Here is a 23,340-nt window from a genome sequence, read left to right as displayed (position 1 = left end):
CAGCACCTTTCAAGTTCCGACGCCCTGAAGTGCTAATATCCTGCTGTCAGCTGCCAGTTGTTGAGCCGGGCCCTTTGGTGAGATCGGACACGCGGTGGTCTCTGTCAGAGACAGACACGTGTCAGTCACTGCCCAGCTGTCCAGTGAAAGGGAAGCAGCATGTTGGGGAGTTTGTTTCATTAATTAAAAAAAAAACTAAAAAGGCTCTGTCTTTTTCCCCCATTTCCTATTATTTATCAAGCCCCTTCCCCCCCCTTTCTGACACAATATGTTTCTTATTATATTCTAGTGGTAAACCAAAACATATTTATCCAGAGAGGAAGATAGACACGCTGTATGCGTGCAAAAAAGAAAAAAAAACAACTTGTGTTTGATGTGTGCTGTTTACCTTTATGGAGAGCAGACAGGAGACGATGCGGTCCCCACCGGCTTTCATCTTCACTTCAGTGACAGTGGGGACATGGCAGAGCGGGTACGCTGTTTAGGTGTCGGTGTGACTCTCCTCTCAACCGAGCGCTCTCATTAAGACCCTCGCTAGTGGCTTTTTAATGAACTCTAAGCAAGCGCTTCATACCAAATCTATTAAAGGGAGTTCCTTTGTACGGGAGATGTTTTCAATTACCATCGTCTGGCTGCTTTAATAAGCCTGGCCTTCTGCGTCCCCCCCCCCCCCAAAGTTTACATTACGGCATCTGGATGCGTCTTGTTCCGATAGCGATGTTACTGGTGAGGTAGCGATGGAGACTGCACATCACCGAGCCGCCTATACCCATCGCATTGAGAAAGAACCTGCAAAATGATTGCAGGCTTCACATCATTTCAGTGGGAAATCTCATTCGCCAGTCAAGGGTTCTATTGTCTGCTAATTGAAGGATGGTAATTAATTTATAGCGAATGCCGATGCTTGGAAAGCAGAGATTTAAATTTGAAACGTCTAAGGGAAAGAAAAAAACAGGAAAGAGGATAGTTTCATTATTTTCCCTTTTGCTCTTTTTACAAAACCAGATGGTGGAGAGATAAAAGCAGGAACGAGGAATAGCGTGTTGGGAAAAAATCAATTCAAGACTGAAAAGAGGAAAAAACCCAACCAAGCCTCCCCCACCCCCCCTCCAAGAAGCTGAGCACATAGTCTTTTGTGCTTTTGAAGACCCCGTCCTGTGTAAAACATGGCATCAGGTAAACTCCCTGGAGGCTAGTGTTACACACTGTATCCAGCCTGTTGCTCATTCTCTCTCCAGGCAAACAGAACACCTATCACCAGGCAGAGCGCCTACCACGAAGCAGAGTGCCTATCAGAGCACGTATCGCAGAGCAGAGCACCTATCAGAGCACCTATCAGAGTGCCTATCGCAGAGCAGAGCACCTATCAGTGCACCTATCAGAGCACCTATCAGAGTGCCTATCGCAGAGCAGAGCACCTATCAGTGCACCTATCAGAGTGCCTATCGCAGAGCAGAGCGCCTATCAGTGCACCTATCAGAGTGCCTATCGCAGAGCAGAGCGCCTATCAGTGCACCTATCAGAGCACCTATCGCAGAGCAGAGCACCTATCAGTGTCACCCTTCAGAGTGCCTATCGCAGAGCAGAGTCCTAAAACAGTGTACTTATCAGGAGTGTCTATTCAAGAGAGAGCACCTGATCAGCGCACCTATCCCGAGTGCACTATGGTGAGGCAGGAGCACCTATCAGTGCCCCTACAAGAGTGCCTATCGCAGAGCAGAGCACCTATCAGTGCACCTATCAGAGTGCCTATCGCAGAGCAGAGCACCTATCAGTGCACCTATCAGAGTGCCTATCGCAGAGCAGAGCACCTATCAGTGCACCTATCAGAGTGCCTATCGCAGAGCAGAGCACCTATCAGTGCACCTATCAGAGTGCCTATCGCAGAGCAGAGCACCTATCAGTGCACCTATCAGAGTGCCTATCGTGGACCAGAGCGCCTATCCGAGCACCTATCGCAGAGCACAGTGCCTATCGCAGAGCAGAGCACCTATCAGTGCACCTATCAGAGTGCCTATCGTGGACCAGAGCGCCTATCCGAGCACCTATCGCAGAGCACAGTGCCTATCGCCAGGTAGAGTGCATATCCCTGGGCAGAGCGCCTATAGCCGGGCACGCAGAGTGCCTCGCAAACATGTTGTGTTTAGTGCGTAATTAGGCTGGAGGGATTTCATTAAAGAAACGAGAGCAGCTCGCTCCAGCGCCCGTAATCCCGCTCCACCGCTCGTAATCTCACTGGTGTTGGGACGGGCGGTGGCTATGGGGGCGGGGCTATGCACGTTTCATGTTTCTATCCCCTGTTTCAGTCCACTTAGCATCATGAGGGTGATGCTTTTATTTGACCTTCATTTTAACTCAAACCAAACTAAAATAAGAACGTGGCAGGCATGGAAGGGATTTGGTGATTACTGCTGCCCCAGGCTTTACCTGTAAGCTGTGCTTTTAATTGAATTCTGATTCTCACATTCTCATTGAGGAAAAGGCTACAGCTGAACTGTGTCAAAGACCTGTCTGGTCTTACTCAGGGTGGGGTTTTTTTGGTGGGGGGCGTAAGCTCAACATAATTACCTCCATCTTTCTCTGCTGGCTCCTGCTGTGGCCATCTTTGCCACCCCCACCCCTACCCCTACCCCCACCCCCACCTCCTGCCCTCCCAGGGCTGACTGTCCCCTCTCTGCTCCGCGAGCCTCCCGCCAAGAGGATGATAGAATTTCCACGGTCTCATTCCAGTTAATTACCGCGGTACACTGAACCGCGTAAACATTTGTACGTCTGGGGCAGGGCTGGGGAGCCCTGTTCCGTGGAGAGTCTGTTTCCAGATTTGGGTGAACGCGCGCTTTTAAATGCTTCATTAAATGGCTTGCTCGTGTTCTAATATTTTAGCTACGCTTGCAGGTATGTTTGTGAATGGCTGCCTTTGTATCCCCGCGAGAACTGTTCTAATGTGGTCTAATCTATGAATGAACCAACCTCAGCATGTACAGCCAATCGGGTAACTCTGCCAGGGTAATCGGTGGAAACAAAAAACCAAAATGGATGCACCCCTTCAGGAGCAGGGATCTCTACCCCTGTTTTGTGTTTTGGGGTTACAGGAATTATCTGTCCCAGGGGTGTTGTACTCAGAAAGACCTCAAGGTCTGTAGTCCTTGCCGGTTTTTTTTTTTCAGCTCTTAAACGATTAATTTAAGCCGTTGATTGGCTAAACAGTCCACACGCTTTGCATCCAAGGCCTAAATTGGCTGCTGGCTGAAAGCAAACCACAGCAGACAATGCAGCCCTCTTGAAGTTGAGTTTAACATTCCTGCAGCTTAGTCATAAGGCGGAACATTCTATTACAGTTTGAAGGCTTTGATTGTTGAACAGGAAATGTGCACTGAAAGGTTTCTTAAATTTCCCCAACACTCCTGGGCGTGTTTTTCGGGCTCTGTTAGGCAGGTGGTGAGGTATAAAAGCAGTGAGGTATTGCAGTTCATTTTCTGCACACAGCTGCCTTCTCAGACACTTCTGTTCTAAAACATTCATGCAATGCTGTGATGCTCTTGCATATGGCTCTGGGTTAGGTTTAGTGGGATTGGGGAGACACTGGTTAAGATTACGGGGGGGGGGGGGGCATATGACGAGGACCAAGTCGTGATCTGTGATTTACTGAAGAGGGAAACGCAGAGTCTCTTTAGCCACCCTGATAAAAGATCTGAAATTCAACATTTTCCTTTATGAATGCGAGGCGGAAAGATTCAAACGCTTCGGCGCGCTGCAGTCTTGGGTCAAAGCGGTGTCATCCGCTTCACACTCTTCACACCCTCATCGCTGAAACCTCGCAACAGGTGTGCGAGATAATTACAGAGGAATTGCCGATCGGAGCCTCTATTTTCAGCTGCTCTATTAAGGGGTTTCTTCCTCAAAGCAGCCAATCGGCAGCTTCCTCGCAGAGGTTCTTGGCACAGACTCCGCAAAGCGGCTTTCCTATCAAATATAACATCTGAACATTGTAATGATTGGGTTTCTTTTTTTGTAGTGCTTGCTTTAGTCTTTTTTTTTTTTCCCCCTCTGCGTTTGCGACGGAAAGCAAGGCGATGCAGCACACAAACAAGCTTAGCAGGGCTGGGAACGTCCTCGGCGTGTGAAGCTGCTCAGGAACGCAGCGCGGGCTCCGCGTTGAAAGCCACGGCAGGAGAACACACAGGTAGCAGGTGTTTAATCTCTCAGGTACCCTGTTCGCATGCGCGCGGAAATGTGCGAAAATCGTACCTCGCGGATTTCGGCGAAACTCTGAGATCTGTCAGAGCCCTAACGAGACGACGCGCGCGAAGCCGCCTTACGGAATGCCCTCGTTAAAACTCGTAGAATATAGCGACGGAGGAGTAAAGAAAAAAAAGGTTTGTTCGATTCCGAGGGATGAGGTGGTTTTTCGTAAACGGCTTTAACTGATCTGACGAACCGCGGGCGCGTGCTGGAACACGCCTGCTGCCAACGGTGCCAGTAGGCTACGCGAAAGGAAAACAGAGAGCAGCGTGGTGTCAGCACTGCCGCTTAATGTGAGTCCCTTGGGGTTAGAGGGGCTCACTCTGTTGAGCTGAGTCGGGAATCAGCACAACTTAAATACCGTCAGTGTTCAATAATTTAATTGAAATTCAAGTAATTAATTACGAAATTACAGGCAGTGTTTTCTTTTTTTTTGTTACAATTTCAATTTCAATTAATTTCCTGAAATGATCGAATTTGAGTGGGATGGACCCAACACCTGCTGCTCCGTGTACTTTGCAGAAGGAGAGGAGAAAGCCTGTAATCAACCAGGAGAGCGTGAAGAGAGGAAGCACGTGACCGCGCGTTCGGTGGAGAACGGAGGCCCGGACCCGCCGACGATCCCGTCGCCTGGGGAGACGGAACTTGGACAGCCGCCAGGTCTGCTGGATTTTGTTTTCACCTTAAAATCAACAACCAATTGAGACAGGAAAGCAGGTGAAGCAAGCCAACTGTGTAATCAGCCACAGTAATTGATGAATCAATTAAGTGCCAAGTAACAAGGAAATACCTCAGTCCCTGTAGCTCTCTGGTCGGGACCACTGCCATTGGCAGCAAGGTACATGGATAGACACAGAGAATGCTGTGACATAGTTTGGGACGCGCCTGCGCTAGACACAGAGCATGCTGTGACATAGTTTGGGAGCAGGCACAGGTAGACACACGGATTGTTGCTGGGAGAGCGTAGGCAGCAAGTCTGCGCTGACCATACATGCAAATTTGTCTCTCAAATTGGCGGCGCCATGGCGATCGGCCACAGCCTCTTTGTAGCATCAAACAGAGTCAGTTCAACACCAAACCGAGGTAAAGCAGCCCATCTGTGGGTGAAAATTCCCTCCTGTCTGTTCCTTTGAACACTCAAAATCCCTGCTGTTGGATTTATTTGCAGATGTAAGAGAAAGTACACATGCACACACAAGCGTACATACACATATGCATACACACAGAGTATCTCTCTGCCTTTCACAAAAACACGAGCATGCACACACACACACACACACACACACACAAAGGGCCAGGCAGCAGCTGTGTTTGGTGCAAGTGGGAGAGTAGCTAATGAGCCAAACACAGCACTTGACAATTCACATCTGCTCCCACTCTGCAGCCTCTGCCAACACCCTGGCCTGCAGGGGGCCTCGCAAAGCCTGGAGCCTGCACCTGGAGACACACGCGCATACTGTACAACACACACACGCTCATACTCTACAACACACACACGCATACTCTACAACACGCACCCGCTCATACCCTAAAAACACACACACACACACACACGCTCATACCCTGAAAACACACACACGCATACTCTACAACACGCACACGCTCATACCCTAAAAACAACACACCCCACGTCATACCCAAAACACACACGCGCATACTGTACAACACGCACACGCTCATACCCTAAAAACACACACACACACACACACGCATACTCTACAACACACACACACTCATACTCTATAAAACACACACACACACATACTCTACAACACGCACACGCTCATACTCTATAAAACACATACACGCATACTCTACAACACGCACACGCTCATACTCTACAAAACACACACACACGCACTTACTCTACAACACACACACACGCACTTACTCTACAACACGCACACGCTCATACTCTATAAAACACATACACGCACTTACTCTACAACACGCACACGCTCATACTCTATAAAACACACACACACGCACTTACTCTACAACACACACACACGCACTTACTCTACAACACACACACGCTCATACTCTATAAAACACACACGCGCACTTACTCTACAACACACACACACGCACTTACTCTACAACACGCACACGCTCATACTCTATAAAACACACACACACAGCGCACATACACACAGTATAACACACTTGAACACACTGGAACACATTCAGTTGTACAAAAAAACTCAAGCATGAACTGCACATCATACATGTGCATAGGGGCGACATAGCTCAGGAGGTAAGAGCGGTCGTCTAGCAGTCGGAGGGTTGCCGGTTCAATCCCCCACCCTGGGTATGTCGAAGTGTCCCTGAGCAAGACACCTAACCCCTAATTGCTCTGGTGAATGCAAGGCATCAATTGTAAAGCGCTTTGGATAAAAGCGCTATATAAATGCAGTCCATTTACCATTTACTCAAGCACATACACACACACTTAGCCAACAGTGCACACACAAACACTCTCGGTATGGACCCCATTTACCCATCCCCAACCATACATCCCGGTCTGCCCCCCCTGCCCCAATGCAAATGATGGTCTGACACATCACCTTTTCCCCCCCCTCATTCCCCCGCTCCTGTGGAGCCAGCCCTGGGACGGCCCCCCTGCTCGTTTGGGCTTTAAGGAGAGGTGAGGCCGGCTGTCACCTGCCACGTCCCTCATGGACGCTGCTCTTATAGGTTTCTGATGTGGGGGGGGAGGGGTCATGTTCTCCCTGCTGCCGGCCACCCTCACACACCCCGCCCTGTCCACGGGGGGCTCATCCCAATCCCTCACACACCCCGCCCTGTCCACGGGGGGAGGGGGGGCATCCCGACCCCCATCTGTTGCCGACAGGGAAAGTGGGAGGGAAAAGCTGTTCTGTTACTTTTTTCTCTTTTTTGATGAAAGTGATGAATGCTCGCTTGCCCAAGCGCCAGCTTCCCTACCTACTCGGCCATCTGGAAGATCTGCTAGTGTGGCATAGCAATACGGCTACACACACACTCACAGCCATGCACGCACACACACACACACACACTCACAGCCATGCACACACACACACACACACACTTACAGCCATGCACACACACACACACACTTACAGCCATGCACACACACTCAGACACACAGGCACACACACAGACACGCACGCACACTGACTGGCATGCACATACACACACACACTCAAAGGCACACACGCACACACACAGACACACACAGGCACGCACAAGCACACACAGACACACACACAGGCACGCACACGCACGCACACAGACACACACAGGCACGCACACGCACACACACAGACACACACAGGCACGCACACACAAACAAGCTCTGCAAATAAACACACCACTGCTCCCACAGGCATAAGCTGCCTCCTCCTGTCCTGCAAACCTGGGGACCAACTCCAGCGGTGAGGAAACTGCACCGGTCTCTGTCTCTCTCTCTCTCTCTCTCTCTCTCTCTCTCTCTCTGCTATCTCCCCCATCTACAGAGCATAAGAGCTAGGAGTCAGAATCTCTCTCTCTCTCTCTGCTATCACCCCCATCTACAGAGCATAAGAGCTAGGAGTCAGAGTCGCTCTCTCTCTCTGCTATCACCCCCATCTACAGAGCATAAGAGCTAGGAGTCAGAGTCTCTCTCTCTCTCTCTCTCTCTCTGCTATCACCCCCATCTACAGAGCATAAGAGCTAGGAGTCAGAGTCTCTCTCTCTCTCTCTGCTATCACCCCCATCTACAGAGCATAAGAGCTAGGAATCAGAGCCTCTCTCTCTCTCTCTCTCTCTGCTTCACCCCTCTCAACATAAGACTATCGATCTCTCTCTCTCTCTCTCTCTCTCTGCTATCAGCCCCCATCTACAGAGCAAAGAGAGAGTCGTTCTCTCTCTCTCCTCTCTCTATCATCCCTCTGGCTCTGGTCGTCTCTCTGTATCCTCCCCATCTCATCTTCTTTTCTCTCTCTCCTCGCTATCAGCCCCCACTACAAGCCAAGCAGGAGTTCTCCATTTTCTATCCGTCTCTTCTCTTCTGAATCACTCCCCATCTCAGAGGGGGAGCAGCATCACCCCCACGCCCCTCGCTTCAGACGCATTCCACATCGACATTTACAACTCGCCGCTTGCAGATGGGCCACACAACACTCACGCACACCGACTGCCGCTTGCTCACACGCACACGCAAACACACACACACACGCACTCTCTCTCTCTCTCTCTCGCTTCTGCTGTAAACTGCCTAACCTGAAACACCACCCCACCCCCCCGCCCACGCCTCCGCGCTGTCACATCTCCATCTCCGTCGCTCTCCGGCCAGCCCAGTTCCCCTCTAAAAACTGCCTGTCTCCCTCTAATTGCATTTGATAACAATTTTGTCAGGCCTCCTCTGGCAGCGGGCGCGCCGCGCTCCCTCCAGCAGCTGTGGATAATTAGCCGCTATCGCCGGCTCCTGTTGGCCTGCTTCCTCCCGCGTCCCACAGCCCCGCCCATCCTAAGCGCAAATTACCGGATTGTCGGGGGGAACGAATGATGGAGCGCGGGGAAGAGAGTGAGGGAGAACGTCAGCGCGGAGAGGCGAGGAGAGGAGGGAGGAGGGGGACGGTGACGGGCGGAGAGGGGGAAGAGGAGGGGGACGGAGGGAGGAAGAGTGGGCGGACAGATACGGGGGCTCAGCCGTGGATCAGCGGCAGCTGTGCCCCCCCACCCCCACCCCCCCTTCATTTTTCCCACCGCCTCCGCTGAACCACGGCTCGGCGCCCCCCCGCCCAGCGGAGGAGCGAGCTGTGCTGCATGAGGCGATGGATGTGTGGATGGGTGGAGGGGGGTGCTGGTGGGGGTGAGGTGTTGAAGATGAGAGATGAGACATGCCTCAGGTCTTAAAGACCATCCCTCTGAGGACCACTCAGAACATTCCTGAAGATAAGCTCGCGCATGTATTCCCAGTCCATTACCCTGTAGCGCACTAAAAGCAGGCGTCAGCCATCGGATTCCCGTTTCTCAGATTGATTGCTTCACATATGTATGGAACCTTAGGAGTAAAAGATTGTAATAATTCACAATCTCGGAACAATATTCTGTTCACAAGGCCAGTGAGGAGTATGACACTGCTTGAAGAGGAAGCCATATCGTCACAGGTTTCAAGTGTTAGCATGTGTGCTTAGCCTGGTCTGTTTGCGAACAATAACCTACTCTTGTAAGAGTCATACATTTACTTTCAGAATCTGTTTTCCTTTGACTTTTTTCCCTTTTTAGAGTATTTACAGCCTACAGATCTGTTTTTCTCTGCCACGTTTGAGGACAGGTGCAGTTAGAGATGAGCCCTGCACACTTAGGTGAGGCTGAGTGTGTGGTGCAAATACTGTTAACACAACGAGGCCTGTTTTTCTGCTGCTTCAGGAAATGTGTCTGTGAAACCAGGGCTGGGTGATATACCGCAACTATAATTATCAAGTGCAAGAATGGCTGTCGCCACCGTGTGGTGGTTTGCCCTCCTTTTCCTCTTTTTCTCAGTAATTATACCACACTTCTGACGCTTCTGGATAAAAGAACATCATCACTGCAATCTATTGGGTGACCGTAAGACAGCCGATCAGCAGCAAGGCTTTGCGGCTTCCATGCAGTCGACAAAAACACATCACGTGATCACACGAAAGCTGCACGACCTTGGTGCTGATTGGCTGTCCGATCAACACCCAATAGATCACAGCCAATGCTTACATTTTTTTCTTCTGCAGAAGCATTTCCCACAGCCTCTTTAGTTTGTTCACTAACCGCTTCAGGTATAATTAAAATGGAAAAGAAGAATAGGAAGGTATAACACACCATATGGTGGCGAAGGCCGCTGTTGCATTCAGTAATTATCGCGGTGGCGTGTCTCTCAGCTGTTTGTGTGAAGCCCAGCATCGTCTTAGCGGCTCGGCCTCCTGATTGTCCCGGGCCTTCTCCAGGAGTCACGGACCCGGCGCTTCAGAAGTTACGCACTGCGATGCGGTGAAGGGAAGAGGCAGGGAGAAGCCAGGCCTGCGATAGGTGGGTTTATGAGCCCGAGGGGCGGGGCGTACTCCGAACAAACGTCACTGAAACGAGGGCACAGGGTGGTGAAGGAAGCCAGGCAGCGCTGGCTCTGAGGAGCCCGGATATGAACACCAAGGGGTGCAGAGCAGCATCAGGGCATTGCCCTGATGAAAAATGCCGTGTCAATTTAAGTCAAAGGGCGCAGAGGAGAAGGGTTCTTCTCCAGGATGGTGCCGGTGATAACGTGTGGGTGGGGAGTGGGGGGTAGGGGGTAGGGGGGGTGTTTTATCTTTAGACGCTTCGGCCCACGCCGCCCCCTGCATGGGACGCCCCCCCCCACGCTAACAGTAGCTACACCGCTATGGCCCGAGGAGGATTTGGGAGGGAGTCTGAACAGTATACTGTGCACGGTGAGCAGGCTTCTGATGGCAGCTCTACAATCGTGGGTTTTTTTTTCGCGGCCCGAAAGCGGTCGTTGAGCCTGTGACGCGATGGAAATGGCCGCGGAAAGCAAGGAGAATGTCCTACCTCTGGACTAATGGGCCGCAAGGACTGGGTCTGCAGCCACGGGGGAGTCGTGTGTTAGCACAGAAATGGCTACACTGGCTTACGCTAATTAAATAGCGCCGCATAAGTAAATAGCAGGGCACCGAAGGGGAGGGGGAAAAAAGTAATATCGTCAAGCAAAATTCATTTAAAATAAATTGCATCACGTTTCCGCAAATGGGATTTTGACTTCTGCGTGATTCTGTACTCCTGCTGGTGACTTATGCAATTATTTAACTTCCTTGCATTTTCACTAAGTTTGACACAGCTAATATGTTTGTTTTTCTCCCTGAGGTGGCCTCCTCTTTCTTGGTTATTGTTTCATTTGCTCAGGCTAATACAGGCTGTGGAATAACAGGATGTGACAAATAGAACCCTGGAAGCAGCCTGTTTACTGCTGCGGCATCCCTGCCTCTTCTGTGGCTCTGCTGCGTTTGAACGGGCCATCTAGTGGTGAGTGCGAGCACTGCAGCACGAAGCTGCTCCTGCTGTTTGAGATGCTTCTGTATGGGAAGCCCTAGTCGTATATAAGACACGGCCACCAAGTTCATCTGACCAGCCCCATAATCTACGTCTCTTAGGTTACGAGAGGCTCAGTTCCCATCGATTTAGTGGAATCCCCTGGCAGCGCAGATCCATGCGAGTGAAGGAGGGGGAGGAAAAGCATCATTAAAAAAACAACATTGAAAACCAAAAGAGAAATATAATGCCAAGACATGAGTCTGCTGATCTCCTCTCTGTATCTCTATCTGTGAGAGCTAAGAGCAGCCTGACTGTACGCACCAGCATTGCGAGCAGGCGCCGATTCACAAACTGGATTACTCTGTCCCCCTGCAGCGTGGTGTGGTCATGTACGCCTGCTTTGCACCCTTCCCCTGAATAATTTACAGCTGCTATGCCAGCTTATTTATCAGCTTTATGAAACTTTGGCTGGGCTTGGGCCGGTGTAAAACTCTGAGTGAGGTTGTTTTTTTTTCTTCTTTTAACTGTGGAAACTGGCATGTGGGAAATGCTGAAGTCCCTTCTCCATGACCCGAATTTGAGCTCCGCCTCAGGGAACTCGGGTGAGTGTGGCACTGCAGGTGACCCAGGTCCAACTGCAGTCTGGTCAGGCTCATAGTACTGAAGGTTTTGAGCAGCCTGGTCAGGCTCATAGTATGCTGTTGTATGAGCAGTTTGGTCAGGCTCATAATGCTGTAAGGTTATGAGCAGTTTGGTCAGGCTCATAATGCTGTAAGGTTATGAGCAGTTTGGTCAGGCTCATACTGCTGTAAGGTTATGAGCAGTTTGATCAGGCTCATAATGCTGTAAGGATATGAGCAGTTTGGTCAGGCTCATAGTGCTGTAAGGTTATGAGCAGTTTGGTCAGGCTCATAATGCTGTAAGGATATGAGCAGCCTGGTCAGGCTCATAGTACTGTAAGGTTATGAGCAGCCTGGTCAGGCTCATAGTGCTGTAAGGTTATGTGACATGGTCAGGCTCATAGTGCTGTAAGGTTATGAGCAGCCTGGTCAGGCTCCTAATGCTGTAAGGTTATGAGCAGCCTGGTCAGGCTCCTAATGCTGTAAGGTTATGAGCAGCCTGGTCAGGCTCATAATGCTGTAAGGTTATGAGCAGTTTGGTCAGGCTCATAATGCTGTAAGGTTATGAGCAGTTTGGTCAGGCTCATAATGCTGTAAGGTTATGAGCAGTTTGGTCAGGCTCATAGTGCTGTAAGGTTATGAGCAGTTTGGTCAGGCTCATAATGCTGTAAGGTTTTGAGTAGTTTGGTCAGGCTCCTAATGCTGTAAGGTTATGAGCAGCCTGGTCAGGCTCATTGTGGCGCAGATACACGTGCCATAAATGGCCGGGCTTGAATCCACAAGCACGTGCCACCCCACCGCAGATATCACTACAATAATGCAGTGTCCGTACACCATGTTCTTCATTTAAAAAAAGGCCCTACTTGAAGGGAGTGTGAATGCTCGACGGGGTTTTTGATTGAAGGTAGGCTCCTGGATGGAGAGGCCGGCTGCCCGGTGTTTTTCCGATTGGACTGCCACTCAAGAGATTTGAAAAAAAAAGAGAGACCACGCTATATCCTCATATCTTCTGTTCCTCTCACGTTCAGCTTCTCTAGAGCCGTGACACCATGAGGATTTGTCACACATCTCACCTGCCACACGAGACACACACACAAACACACATACACACGCGCACACTCGTATACACGCGCACACACATTTCAGGCTGTGCAGCCGATGGCCGTTTATGATGTTCATGTCATTTTGCATACAAAAATTACATAAAAAAAGGATTTCATGGCGGGGGAATAAGATGGCTCCTCTTTCATTTCCATAGGAAACCCCCCCCCCCCCCCCCGACTGTGTCCCTGTGCTATGCTCTGTAGACATTTCTCTGTCTCTTAGAGGGTCAGGTCCTGTGTTAATGCAGCTCCCCCCACACCACTATATTAAAACCAAAGAGTCCAGAAAGGAGAGAGTGAGCATTTTGCTCTCCCCTATCAGGATACGTCCAAGCCCCCCTCCCCCCCACACACACACCCCCCCACCACTGTCCCAGCGGAGGATGCTGTTGACGGGAAAGCTTTTTGTACTTCAGTGTAAAAGCAATGTGACAGCAGAAGTATCAGATTCACAGCAGAATCCCATTACCCTGTGGAAACAGAGACCGCCCTTTTGATTGACACTGTCGACAAGCTGGAATACAACCCCCCCCAGCACCCATCGCCCCCCCCAACCACCCCCATAGGTCTCACGCTCCACTGCTGTTCTGTCAGATTGTACATGATCATCATGCAAAATTCATCACGGGGTTCAGGAGCATCCCGGTCCTGCCTGGTCTCACTGCCAGGGCCGAAGCCGACATGGGCCTTCAGACATGGCCCTGTCCGGCTGCTGCGTGCCCTGACACACTCTGCCCTGCATCCGGGGAGCGAACGCACAGCGAGCAAACATACGGCTAGCAAACGCACAGCAAGCAAACATACGGCTAGCGAACGCACGGCGAGCAAACATACGGCCAGTGAACGCACAGCGAGCAAACATACGGCTAGTGAACGCACAGCGAGCAAACATACGGCTAGTGAACGCACAGCGAGCAAACATACGGCTAGCGAACGCACGGCCAGCGAATGCACAGCGAGCAAACATACGGCTAGTGAACGCACAGCGAGCAAACATACGGCTAGCAAACATACGGCTAGTGAACGCACAGCGAGCAAACATACGGCTAGCGAACGCACGGCCAGCGAATGCACAGCGAGCAAACATACGGCTAGCGAACGCACGGCTAGCGAACGCACGGCTAGCGAACGCACGGCTAGCGAACTCACAAGGAGGGAACACACAGGGAGCGAAAAGGGGATCAGGACAAATACCGCAGACCTGCAGTTTGCCATTCTACCACATCCCCCATTCTGCAGACAGGGGGCGCTCCACATCACTCCCCTCCCACAAACCCCCTCGAACGGCCTGGGCGGGCTTGTTTTTCCACGAGAGAGTGAAAGTGATAAACAGAAGCGTATCGCTTGCAACTTCTGTCAGAAGGTATTTGTTTGATTTTGCTTTCCTGGCTGTGACCTTCACCTGTCAGCTTTCCGAGAGATTCTGAAACCAGATTTGATTTTTTTCTTTTCCCCCGCTGTCAGCTTGGGGGCCAGCATTTATTATTCCCTTCAGAAAGAGAGAAAGAAAAAGATGTTTGACATTTGCACACTTTTCTCCAGGAGGGCCGGTTGCTGTGGGTTACGAAATGGGAATTTAAAAGGAGGCGCAATCCCAAACTGCCACCCTTGCTTCAAAATCATTAGAGCCATTTTGAGACACACGTCACATAAGATGCCTGAGATGCATTGATCTGTGTTTTTTTCTCTTTTCTATTCCTCCCTCTCTGGCTCCCCCCTCTCTCTCCCTCCCTCTGTGTCCTGCTTTCTTTTCTAATACCCCCAGAATAGCCCGACGCCGCCGAGCACCAGACACTGTGGCCGAAATGGCTGTGAAAGACAAACTGCCCCTTTGACGAAACTCTTCATAAATCACTTAACAGAAGGCGTTCGCCCGATGCCGCGTTTGACGGATTGGGAACGGATTGCCGCCGATCGGAGGGAAACGAAACGATGCACCCCATTAGGCGGCGTGTAGCGTTTCTCCAATCGATACGCCGGTCCCCCAGAGCGACCCTCAGAAGCGGAGGGGGAGGAGGGGTCCCGGTGACAGTACCGAACGAGGCCAATTTATTCAAAGAACGTACCCCGCCACCCCTGCTGACTCTTAACCATAACAGCTACAATAACAAAAAGCACAATGTACAAACATGACCCATTGCTTGTCTCGCCTCGTTTGGGCCACAATATTTCACTTCTGCCGGGGGTTCCGTGGACTGTATGCATTTGTCTGTTCGGGCGAATGTCCATGATTAATGGCGGTTAAGAGACTGGCGCTGTGCTGCGCTCTCCATCAGTTTGCTGGGGACGGGAGGGTATGGGTGGTGCAGGACTACGCCCGTGGCACACCATCCATTTCTTTTGGCCCCCTTCAGATTTTTCTGCGGTGGTACTTTAACAGAGGCGGTATATTTAAAAGGCTCTAACGTGACGTTCGCGCAGTCCTGTGGCGAACGCGAAACGACGATGGCGGAAAGTCGGCCTTCCACATCTGAATGGGCTCTAAAGGCCTGTGTGCAGGTTGTCAGTTAGCGGGAATTGATGGGCGGCAAAGAATGATGCTATTCTAGTCCTGCGGTCGTAGAAATCCATGGGTGACAAATTGATTTCAAATTGCCACTCACACATGAAATATCACACTTGCACTCATCCAGTGGTTTAGTTTGGTCCCCAGAGGGCCTCGAAGTGCTTAAACTTCCCCCTCAGCTCATGTTGGCAGGGAAACTGAAATATATTTCAGGATAATGTAATTGACTTTTGTTTTGAAAGGCAGCGAAGGTGAATTATGCCGAGGTTAATCAAAAAAACCGTTAAAATGTATAATTCTGAAAATGATATGGATGAGCGCGGTCTGTAAAATACAAAGGGGAAAGACAGAAGTGTTCAATAATGCAAATTTGCGAGCGGACTAATATAATTTTCTTTTTGTCCCCCGGTATCAGTATACTTGCTTTGCATTCATTATGTCACTGTATGAACTGCAGACCGTAAAGTGAGCGTCCTCTTTGCGAAAGGCTGGCAGGTTCCCCAGACGCTCTGATACTTTTTCGCAAGGAGACTGAGAGCCAGCTGCATTGAGCATGAGATCCTCTGGAGGAGCTGTTAGCGTCCAGCGAACAGACGTTCGGCCGTATCCGAAGCCCAGAGTTCATGTGAAATCAGGCGGTGGGCTGAGTCAGCTTTCATTGCACCTTTTTCAGTCTGCCCGTGTCGCGCTGTAAAATTACATCTTGTTAAAAGCGGAGCGCTAGCCGCAGGCCTGAGCAATTGCTTTCCAGAGGAAGCGGTACACGTTGTGCTAGCAGCCGCTAAAATTCTGTTGTTTCCTTGTCTGGCTGGAAACAAAGTAAATTCGCCAATGCGCAGTGACCGGGGCGAGCTGGGAACGTGGGGCCCCCGTGGGGGCCCGGGGGCCATTTTGCACATCACCGCCCCGGCTGCGCTCTCTGGGGTGACGCTGCATTACGCGTGCGCCAGATGAGTTTATCGCGTGGGCCGCTTTGGCCGGCGCCGTTGACCTTGGAGTAAGCGATGGTGGGAGCCCCGGTTTGCGGTAACGGCAGCGGGGCGCCGCTCTGTGTGACGAGGGTACCGCCGCGTGATTGGTCAGAGCTGGAATCCTTCCGGCTCCGCCCTCCTGCGTACGCGCGTCCGAACGCGTGCGGCTCGTTTTTATGACGCGACGCTGTTCACTCGTCTTGGCATCGGTACGCACGCCAAGCCCCGTCATTAAGAAGGTGGCGCGAAAAAACCGGAGCGTCCATCTGTTCGCATCAGTGTGTGCGAATGCAGCAATCCGTAAACAAACATCGGCGTTTTGCTTTAAGGGGCGAAGGGGATATTTTTGTGCCCGGCACTTGGATGCTGCTGTGCTCCTCTGAGTCTCTGAATGAGGAGGGCTCAGGGAGAGGCTTAATGTGCTCTTGATTGGTGCTTGAGGCCTGCCATCATTAGCACTGGCATTATGAGGGATGATAGCCCGACCAGGAGGGCCGTTTCCCAGCCCAGCAGCCCGGGAAAGAAAAACGGTGGAAAGAGCGCGACTGGAAACGCGCGCCGCGCCGTCTCCCGACGCCCTCCTGCCCCGCCCCCCCCGGCTGACCGCCAGTAATGAATTAATTAAAAAAACGAGAGAGCAAACGGGAGGAGGGCTTTCATTCGGCATCGGGGGGAAAAAGCCAATCAGAAAGCAGTGAGCTGTGAGACCCATCCATTACGCTGGGACTGACAAGTTACCAGCAGTCAGGCTAGGAGCTCCACTTAATAAATCAAACCTGACAACTTCTCTGGGCCTGGATCTCCGGCACAGATTTTCCCTCACCTCCCTTCCCTCAGAGCCGGTGAATTTAACCTTCTCTCTACCGGCTCCCCCCTCCCTGCACGCTCCACATCATGGAGCAACGTGCTGAGACTTATCACCCTGTGGGTCAGACTATCTGCATGTCAGCAAACTAGCCATTTGCACATCATAATGAGGCATGAGAAAGTATATGTGTGTGTGTGTGTGTGTGTGTGTGTGTGTGTGTGTTGACATGTTCTAGAATGGATGCACTTAATCAGGGTTTGCTGTTTGTGGCCGCATTATTCTCAATTTTGCATTTCACGAAAGTGGATTTGCCAGATATCTCTACTTTAATTAAAAGATGGTCTGCAGTGGTGAGATTTTCATTAACTAAAACCCTTCCTCTGAGTTATCAATTACAGCCTCCCACAGAGTCATTGGAAGTATCCTCACGCGACTCAATGCACAGGAACACGTCAAACTTTTGTTTCCAACCCCTGCATTAAAGGAAACTCCTTAGCTCTTCATGCAGTGCAGTTGTGCTTTTCTCAATTAAGGACTTTTTTCTGCAGATTCACATTAAGTAAGGAGAGCTGTTAGGGATACTTGATTCTTAAGGATTCTTTTGAAAAATCTGACAAACAAATGCACCTGTTATGACTGACTGGAGTCTCTTCTCCAATCAGTGCTAATCAAGAACCTAAAGGTCACAAATCATCACCTCCATCCAATGTGCCTGTTTCCTATCAGCATGGAAGGTTTGTTTTGTTTAACTATATATATGATGGTGGAGGAAGAGTAAAAGGAAAATGAACAAAAAGTGCTATATCTCACCAGCTTTAACCTCCAGCACTGGAGAAAGATATTGCATTTTTTAATTTAATCTTTTGTTAAAAGAACAAACCCATTTACAAAACCAAATAAATAAAACAGGGCTTCTGGCCATCAGTTGAAAGAGGAGGACTGTAACATAATTTGATTTTAAAGAACTTAGTGTGCTAGTGGTGGTGTTTGGTGAATTATTGGTATTATTTCCTTTTTTAATGGTATCATTAATAAGTACTGTGAATACCACTACCCTGTTCTTTTATCTCAGTGTAAACATTCATTAAAACTTAAATGCCCAAAACAAGTTGTTTATATGTTTTCCACACAGTACATTTGCTATGTGAAATTAAGCATTCTGCAAGAAATACCATTTTTAGCGAGTGGTTCTAGCGAAGTTTTTTCTTAAGTGGAGAGGCTGTAAGTAAGCTCCTTATGCCATAGTGCCTGGAGAGAGTGACAGAAGGATAAAGGGACTTCCCCTGAACCTCGGGGGAATGGGCCTTTGGAGGCATGCAAATGGGAAGGTCATTTTCAAAAAACCGACTAGTTTTCCCGGAGCAAAACAACATGCTTCATCTCTGTTGGGACACGGAAGTACTCAATTCTTCACAACCGAAGGTGAACATGGAGGTCGGTTCACACCCAGCAAGAGGAGAAATAGGAGAGGGAAGTAGAGAGGGTAGAGTAGAAGAAGAGAGGTAGAGGAGATGAGAGGAGAGGACTACCCCCCCTTCCCCCTTTCCTAATAGGAGATAAACACAGGGCAAGATGTGAGTGGGATTCTAATCCACAAGCTCTTTTGATGTGCTGATATAAAATGCATATCTAAAACACAAACAAAATACGAGAAGGAAAAAAGAGGCTTTGAAATCATTAAGGACTTCAACTTGCTGAACCGTTGGATCTGCCTTCTTTTCATTCATAACCGAGAACTACTCTGGGTGTAAATGAGATGAAATTGATTTGAGTCCGTACACCCTATCCACGGGTAGGAAAGAGCAAGGCTGCATTCCCACTCAAAATGTCACAGGTCTTAGCCTTCTAAAACATTCATTTTGCTTCCATTGATTCTCATAATTTAAATCTGAGAGCGCCGTTCTTAAATTTGCCATGGAGTTGAGGGCAGTGTTTTGGGATTGAGAATCACCGATGAATTTCAGTGACTTGTTTTAGGTTAGGCAGTTCTTCAGACTGTTCAACCAGCAAATCAGTTCATACTCTACATTAACCTGTCACAAGAAGATGGTGTCGCGTCTGTCAGGCAATGTGCTCTTCCCCATGGATGGCATCTCTAATCTTAAAAATTGCCAGGAGGGCATGGAACAGGGCCGGCATTTTTATTGGACAGATCTGTCTTTAGCATCTACAGCCATCAGCCAACAGGAATCATTTGGTACTGTTAGATCCTGTCCAGATAATTAGCTCATAATCGCGTAACGATTCTCCATGGCAACCCCCGCCTCGCTAGAACTGCGGTTGAGCTCCACCATCCTGTCAGGTTCACACCTGCACTGTAACCTTGTACCTTCCAGTGAAGGGTGAATCTGCAGTTTTCCTAATATATCCGCACAAATCGCTGAACCCCCCCGTGTACCGGTTAGGCCGCCGCGCGCCTCTTCCTGAATGCGATGCTTGTTACGGCAGAGGCGTTTTACCCTCCCCAGGTCGGGTAATTGGGCCTCCCCATCCCCACACACCCGCAGAGGGCTTAGGGGACTTCGCGGGGTGGCGGTAATGGCTTGGTGTCGTTTGGCTGATGAGGTCCCAGGAGCGCCCGATGGGCTGACCCGGGGGCCAGCGGAAACGTGCCCCTCCCTGCTTGCCCTGCTGACCCTCTGCTCTGGCCAGTTTGGGAGTTCCTGGAGAAAAGCTTTCTCTGTGATGCATGGAAATTCACCAGCTCTCAGACGGTGGTGGAGACCCATTAAAAGCATGCAATGCTTGGCTTTAATGTCACATAACATTGCCCTAGCCTGTTCCCCAGGAGCAAGCCCGAAGCAATGGCCGAGCAGCCCCCACCCCCCCAGGCTTTGGAAAGCCATCATCCCTATCACAGCACTGTCTGATGGACGGGGGTGGGGGGGCACCAAACTCTCTGAAAGCACCACTCCATCCCACTCTGTGCACCGGCTCGCAGTAACAGACAAGTGCGTCCCTGGGCTGTTAAGGCAGGTGGTACATTACCACGGGCAGTGCATTAACACAGGTGGTGCATTAACACGGGTGGTGCATTATCATGGGTGGTGCATTAACACAGGTTGTCCTTTAACGCAGGTGGTGCATGAACACGGCTGGTGCATTAACGCGTGTGGCGCGTGCCCAGAGCCAGTAAAGCAGCCCTAAACGGCCACTGAATGGCAGGAGAACCAGAGCTCACGCCGCGGATGGTGGGGAGGATCCGCTGGCTCACGGCCCAGAGCCTGCAGCCGATCCCACAAGGAGGCAGGAGCCTGTTAACCCCCGTTGCTTTACCCCCTGTGGCCGCCGCCTTACCATTAACCGCTGGCTTCCGCACCCCGCTGGACAACGGGTGGCTAACGCACGCGAGGGCCAGATCTTCAGTGCTGCCACGAACCTTCATGCTGTCACGCTGCATGGCAGAGTTTACACATTCCGGGGAATGGGCACATCAGACAGGGGCACCGGCCACATTAACCCCTGGAACCGGCGGTCAGCTGCAGCAGGCCCGGGAGCCTCGTGGGTAATGAGCGTAGACGCCGCGCCGACGTGCCGAGCCAGGAAAACGGCTGCCCCTGGCACGCATACGCTATGATCAATCTGCCTTACATTAGCCGAGCCGGGCCCGGCCGGAGCGGATAAGTGCTCAGTGTCAAACGGGATGCTGACCTCCAATCGATCAGTGTTTTTCTTTAACCTTTTATCTCTCAAATTAAGTGTTATTTCTTCCTCGGCGGAAGAAACGCTTCAAGTTGAGCATCGGTGAAATCAAAAACGTATTGCTTTGAATTGTGAGTCAAAGAAAAGGTCATGTTAATCTATTCCAGTTCCTGGAACTCTTAATTATAACTGCTAATTATGACAAATTTTTCTATGTGATATTGAGTTCTTTTGTTCTTAAATTTAGTGTGGGGGGGGGGGGGGTTGTCTAATTATCGGATTGTGTGGATTCAAAATCTGTTCGAATGTTATGTTAAATGGATTACCGCTACTTTGGTGCCATCTCTAGAAGGCTTTTGAGAATCTAAATAACACTGACCATTAAAAACAATAATTCAAATAAGATTTCCTGTATGGTAATGACCGCCATTATGTACAATCTCCTGAAGTGGCGGCTGCGATATCTATTTGCAATATCGCGGGGCCGCGGTTGTCTGAAGCTGGAAGGAATAATTGTGTCTCGGAGTCCTCCCACACTCGGGCATGCGTAATTCTGCCGTGGGTGTAGATCTTTATGGTGGAGATATGAGTGAATGGGGCCAGAGATACGGGTGAATTGCTCGTGTTCCTCTCCCCTCCCCTCCTCCAAGGGCTCCTGTTCAAGGTCGGGCGCTCTATTAGAGAATAACGGCAGGAATGCGCAGAAGAAGGGAAAGAAAGTAGCCCTTCAAACTCCGCACTTAATTTCAAAACCGGTCCCTTCGGAGTCTGATGAAATTCTGTATATTTCGGCTGCAAAGTTATGAGGAGACCGGAGGATTCGCGCGCACATGTCCATGTCCACACACGCACATCCCTCTCCTCGTGCCTCAGTAAACAGCCAGCCAGTGTGAGATTAAACATTCCTTTTCTCCCTCTTTTGTTTCTTTGATGGGTTTGATTAGGTGGTGATGAAGGACCCATTGTGAATGCTGAATATGGCGTATGAATATTGCATTGAAACATCACAGGGCCCCGTGTCCTCTGAGTAGAGCAGCGGTCGGGGAGACGGAACGAAGGAGGCGCTTAGCGCAACCAAACGCCGCTAACGCTGAGCCCTCTCTTCTCGCTCGTGCCCATTGGCTCCGAACACGCCGCTGTGACTGCGCTGACAGAGCCTTCACGGGGGGCTCACCTGCTGGATCCCAAATCCCATACTTCTACTCCTGGGGAGAGGGGGGTCATGCCCCACCCCCCCTCCCCTCCTCGACAGCTCATGCTGCCTTCCTCTGGCCTCCACCCCGAGCCTCCACCCATCCGTCCTGCTTTGACTGACAGCTTCGGCCGATCCCTTAACCTACTTTAATCAAGCTGTCGCTTCGCATCACCCCTAAAAATAAAAAACGGGCAGAATTTATGGCTCATTTGTCTGGGCATTAGCTCAAAGTAAAGGTGGATGGCTCTCCTTGAAAAGCAGCGTAGATTTGTCAAAGTGATAAAGCACGGCTTCGGGGGCGGGGGGGGGGAGAGGGGGCGTGCGGAGGGGGACAGAAACACGTGTGCAGGAAACCTTGGCGGGGGTGGAAGGGGGAAGAAGGGGGGAAAGGGTTGGTGAAGGGGAAAATATTGGTGTGACCTTTAGAGCTTTGCTGGAGTTCTCTTTGCACCTCTTAAAAGAGGCCTGGAGAATATAGAACACAGGGAGAGTTGTGCAAAGAACCTTGGAAATAAATCAAAGACTTTGGTGTTTAAAAAGACAGCCAATCAATAGTAATGTTCACTCATGGAGCATAAATCTATATATGCCTGTAAAAACATTTTCAAAAAAAAAAAAAAAAATCCAAGTTGCCCGTAAATGCAATGCCTAGAATCTGCACCTCTGTAAATACACAGCTACAGTCAGTCTACCTGCCAACACATACTTTATGTGCTTCACAGAAAGCCATATACCGTATTCACATTGATATGCTTCACAGAAGGCTATATACTGTATACACATTGATGTTCTTCACAGAAAAACATCGTTTGACAGCACAGTTGGTACGGTGTTTCCTGAGCGACCTACTGCATTAAGAAATTGCACACACAGATACATACACGCACGCACGCACACACACACACATGCACACACACGCGCACACACAAGCACACGCACACACACACGCACATACACATATGTACCTTGGAAGGTAGAGGAGAGCATACATTATTGCCCTGGTTCTATAAATAGCGCTGTCAGTCAGCGTGAGGTGACCTGTTGCCACGGCGCAGGATGTGCGGTTGCCGTGGGAGCTTCGCCGGGCCTGAGGATGATTAAAAGTGCAAGGGTGGCCATGCGTGAAACAGGGTCCAGCGCGGCGAGGCCGCTGTGCAACAAGCACAGCTCCCCGCCGCTCCTATCCCATTCTTGTTTTCCGTTTGAAGCGACACGCGAAAGCGCACCCCCCCC

General features: G+C 50.4%; 1 protein-coding gene and 1 long non-coding RNA gene across 5 annotated transcripts in view; one reads left to right on the top strand and one right to left on the bottom strand.

The window, feature by feature from the left end:
- Window positions 1-23,340, bottom strand: part of kirrel3b (kirre like nephrin family adhesion molecule 3b) — a 186,231-nt gene that overhangs the window by 122,030 nt on the left and 40,861 nt on the right. The window lies entirely within an intron of this gene.
- The window catches only part of LOC135235996 (uncharacterized), a 145,688-nt gene that overhangs the window by 104,464 nt on the left and 17,884 nt on the right, over window positions 1-23,340 (top strand). The window contains exons 3-4 of one of the 3 annotated variants that reach the window (XR_010324478.1): window positions 4,765-4,902; window positions 20,349-22,289. This is a non-coding gene — a long non-coding RNA (uncharacterized LOC135235996). Of the gene's footprint in view, window positions 1-4,764; window positions 4,903-14,750; window positions 15,556-20,348; window positions 22,290-23,340 lie in introns of those variants that run through there. The other 2 variants (XR_010324480.1, XR_010324479.1) reach the window with 2 other exon arrangements.

Source organism: Anguilla rostrata, chromosome 12 (genome assembly GCF_018555375.3).
Source record: "Anguilla rostrata isolate EN2019 chromosome 12, ASM1855537v3, whole genome shotgun sequence".
Lineage (NCBI taxonomy): Eukaryota > Metazoa > Chordata > Actinopteri > Anguilliformes > Anguillidae > Anguilla > Anguilla rostrata.
The sequence above is the reverse complement of the archived record's forward strand: the minus strand, read 5'-3'. Positions and strand labels throughout refer to the sequence as shown.